The sequence below is a fragment of the Condylostylus longicornis genome, unplaced genomic scaffold (genome assembly GCF_029603195.1).
Source record: "Condylostylus longicornis isolate FDR11 unplaced genomic scaffold, ASM2960319v2 ptg000254l, whole genome shotgun sequence".
NCBI classification, from domain to species: Eukaryota; Metazoa; Arthropoda; class Insecta; order Diptera; family Dolichopodidae; genus Condylostylus; species Condylostylus longicornis.
In genome coordinates this window covers 61993-66786 of record NW_026578219.1, presented here as the reverse complement: position 1 = coordinate 66786, position 4794 = coordinate 61993, and positions in this window count along the sequence as shown.

Here is a 4794-nt window from a genome sequence, read left to right as displayed (position 1 = left end):
GTATAAAAATATTTCATTTTGAAAATTTTTAACGGTGCGGGCACATAGTATTCCCGTTCTTCATTTTCGCTGAAGTACATAGGAATTTCATTTCCCGTGTTAATTTTTAGCATTTTTTCTTTATAATTTATTTCACATTCAAAGGGTATCAAAATATTATTACCAATGATACCATCGAATTTGTCATGGAAATCCACTTCAAGAAATTCCATCTTTTTGTTTGAGTCAAATTCTATAAAGGAGTCAATTTCTACTTTAAGATTACAGGATAAAGTATTTGTCAAAGTTTTTATATTTATTGGTGTTATTTGTTTATGAAATTTTGGGTTACAAATTCCAGTTCTTATTACACTCATTGCTGCACCCGAGTCAACAATGAATTTTAGTGGTCTACCCTTCGACTGGATTTTTATATAAGGTAAGAGTTGGTAAGGTTATCCGAGGCTGTTGATTGAAAATTTGGTGTTACATTTTGTGTGTTAATAGTATTTAGTCTGGTGTTAGTACTCGGGTCAATTTCCATTGGTGTTACCATGTTATGATTATTGTCGTTATAACGATTATTATTACTATTATTGTTATTATTATTGTTATTATTATTATAGAAATTAGTTCTTCCATTTTGTGAAGGGTTACTATTATAATTATTGTGAGAAGTATTTCTAAGATTTTGATGTGAATTAGGATTTCTATTGTAAAAGTTGTTGTTATTATGGAAACTTGCATTTGGAGTGTTGTTATAATTGTTATTACTCGTAGAATTTCTAAAATTAGTATTGTTTCTGTTGTTACTAAAATTTCGATTACTACTATAATTATTACTATTATTATTTGGATTTCTAAAACTGTTACTATTGTGCGTACTATTGTGACGCAGAAGCAGGGACAGATTAACGAGCCCAATTCTGTTTGGTGAACGTATTAGTTACTCGAGGGAGGTGAAGTATCTGGGGGTAACCCTGGATGATCGTCTCTCTTGGAATACCCATATCGATAGAGTTATCGGGAGAGCTACGGCGGCCTTGTGGACGTGTAGGAGCTTCATCGGGGGGACCTGGGGAATTAGTCCCAGAATAGCACTGTGGCTATATACGGCCCTTGCTAGGCCCATCGTCACCTATGCGTCGATTGTATGGTGCCGTAAAGCTCAGCAGGCGGGTGTGCGGGCCAAGCTGAAAAAGCTACAGAGGCTGGCCTGCCTGGGAGTGACCGGGGCGATGCGGACGGCTCCCACCGCTGCATTGGAGGTGATGATCGGATTGCCGCCACTGCACCTCCATATATTGAAGGAAGCTCGGCTGGTGACTTACCGACTTCTCTCTGGCGAGGACGGGGCAGGGCTAAAGTTGGCCCACAGAACTCACAGAGACTTCATTGAGGGCGATCCGATTCTAAGGATAACCATGTCAGATACCTGTCTGCCGCGGTACAACTTCGACCACAAGTACAGGGTTCTGTTTCCTGATCGATGGACGTGGGATCGGGGTGGTCCGGTACTTAGGTCGGGTTCGAGCGTGTGGTATGCGGACGGGTCCAAAACGGAGTCGGGTGTGGGCTCGGGCGTATACGGTGTCCGCCCGGACACGCGTGTATATGCAACCCTTGACCCGTATTGCACAGTGTTCCAGGCCGAAATACATGCTATAGAGATCTGTCTGAGAATCAATTTGGAAAGGGGGTATAGAAACCGCACCATCTATGTGTTCTCAGACAGCAGGGCTGCACTGCTGGCGCTCCGTTCAGCTCAGGTTACATCCAAGCTGGTCTGGAGCTGCCTTGCTGCACTTATGGAATTGGCATCGGAAAACAGAGTGATGCTCATTTGGGTGCCGGGCCATAGTGGCCATGCGGGCAACGAAGTTGCCGATGAGTTGGCGCGGAGGGGATCTGGGGCTGCCTTTGTGCAGCCGTTGCCTTTCTGTGGTCTGCCTTCTTCCGCCGTGGGGGCCAGGCTTGCCTGCCTACTCGCGGCGGAATGCAGTCGTCACTGGCGGGACACGAAAGGGTGCCGTCATGCGAAGGTGTTTGTTCCGGCGTGCTCCGGCGGATTCGCTGCGGAGTTGCTGGGGATGAGCAGGAGCCGGGTTCGCACTATTGCGAATTTCTTCACGGGGCACTGCCCGGTGAAATACCACCTGCACAGGCTGGGGAAGTCGGGCTCCCCCCTGTGCAGATTTTGTGGGGGTGGCGATGAGACCGCCGTGCACATTCTCTGCGACTGTCCGGCACTGGCTGTTCGGCGCCGCAATTGTCTTGGACATGGGTCCCTAAGTGTTCGGGAACTATTGTCCAACTCCCTTAGGGATATCTCCGGCTTTGTGATTGGGACGGGGATATTATAGACGGGAGAGTGGGGTAGCTACAATAAGTCAAAAATGGCTGCGGTGGCTTGGGGGGATGCTCCTGTCCCACTCGGTTCCCTTAGAATCTACGAATCTATTGTGCCTCGATGATTGAAAGTTATCTTTAAAATTTTGTTTTTTAAAAGGATTATATTCCGCGTAATTCCCCTCATGTAAGATGTTAATGGCATTTTCTAAACTAGTTGGATTTCTACTAAAAAGAATTGATTTCATTGGTTCAGGAATTTTTTCCTTGAACACTGTCAATCCTGTTTGCGTGTTGGCTTGAATTAACGCGTGTGCGTTTGGTTCATCTTTAATTTTATTGCTGAGTCTCCTCAGAATACCTTTAATGTCATTGTAAAATTCTACACTGTTACTAGTGAATCTAACACCTCGCAACTCGTCAAAAATTTCTAATGCATTTTTTTTTCCCCGAAATAATTTACTAATGCTTCTTTAATACCCGACCAAGTATTTAAATGCGAATTTATCCCAATCATTTCCCTAGCTCTACCAGTAAATCTAGATTTAATCCTACTTAATAATATGGTTTGACTACTTACGTCATACTGAAGAGTTAACGGGATCACGGTTTCTACCAATTCAATAAATTTATATAGGTCCTCACCTTTTCCATTATACTCTGGAATTCCATCGATGTACTTTAGTGGGTTTATCTGCAGCACTAAGGGTGTTTTTGTAGCACTTGCGGTGTCTTCTTTTGAGATAGAAACTTGCTCGTTACTTGTCATTATTATGCTATGCCTTATTGTTGTCTCTTTTTGTTTAAAATGTTTTGGTATCTTTTTTCTATGTTCACCAAGTCTTTAAAGTTATAAACTTTTATTATTAAGCGCTTTACTTTTTACAATCGAATCCTAACCGGATCTGCGCCAATTTATTTTTTATTATATCAAATTTAATTTTTGTTTTCAAAACTAAATTTTTTATTATTCAGTTAGGCGCTTTTCTTTTGTGTGTAATTGAAACAACAAAAATTTTTCAGTGTGATTAACTTTTTCTTTTTTGATTTTTTATTTAACAACTTTAATATTATTACAATTAAGCTCTTATTATTATTATTATTTCTTATAAATAAGTTCCACTTATTAATGTTCTTTTTCTTTTTATTATTATTCTTATTGACAACTTTTAATTTGATTTTTTATTTAACCAACTTTATTGTAATGACTCCGAAAAAAGACTAAAAAAGTAAATCTTTAAAATATTCTAACATGTGCTTTATTTTTACTGTAACAATATCAGTTGAAAAAAAAGTTACTCATGTTTATAATAAAACTTAGGTAATTATGCATTTTTGCATATTCGGCGTTTTTAGGTAAAAAAAAAAATAAAAGGAAAAAAAAACTAGAATGTAGCATTCTAGTAATGCTTGATATTTGTGAGAACAAAAATTAAAAATTCTAGGAAAGAAAAAAAATTAGTTATAATAACTTGAACATGATACTCGTATAAATGTAATTAGTGTATAATTTAAAGACGCCTTTAGTGAGCGTTAAATTAAGTTCTAATTTTTGCTGCTTATGGGAATCGTTTCAAGTTTTTCTATGTGTCCAATATTAAAAATGTATAAATAAATTTCATAAAAATAAAAACAAAAAAAAAATGCGTGCTCTTATTATTTTATTTGTGTAATTTGTAAATGTTTATGCACTTTTTATATAAAATTAAAAAAGATATTTTATTTTCTATAGTTTGAAGTAAGAGTCACTGATATTGGTATTTCGGCAATGTGCCTTGGTACCAATTTTAAGTTTTTTATATATATTATCAATAAAATAAGTGGCCAAGTAAAAGGTTTAAGCACAACCAAACAATTTTATTGTTAGTTTACAATTAATAATTATTTTATTTTTATTGATTTCGGAATTTATAGTTTTAAGTTTAATTATTAGTTTGTAAGCTTAATTTTAAGTTGTACTTATAGTTTTCCTTACAATAACTTATATTTAATTTAATTTATTTCTTTTCAAACTTTTAATTAAGGTTTAATTACATGAAGTTATTTATTGTATTTATGTAATACATTTTTTAAATTAATTTAAAATTTTTACAGATTAAAACTTTTATTATTTATTTTTATTAATACACTTAATTTTGATTAAAAGTTTTTATGCTTTTTTTATTTTTAACTTATTCATTTAATATTATAAGAGGTGACGTTCCGGAAAAAAGAACAAACATGGCTTGACATTCTTCTAATTACAAGTTTAAAAACCGGTGAGATTCCACCTTGATGTGGGCAGGCGCCTTATATAGGGCGGCTTATGCTTGAAAGCTGTGTCGGCGGACACCGCAGTGGTGGTGTCTTGTAGGTTCAATCATGCCGAGTAGGTCGAAAAAGAATTCTGAAAAACCAAGAGAATCTCAATAGGCATGAAGTAATGGCACTGGCCTACCGATATGACAACCCCTAAGGAAGGAGTGC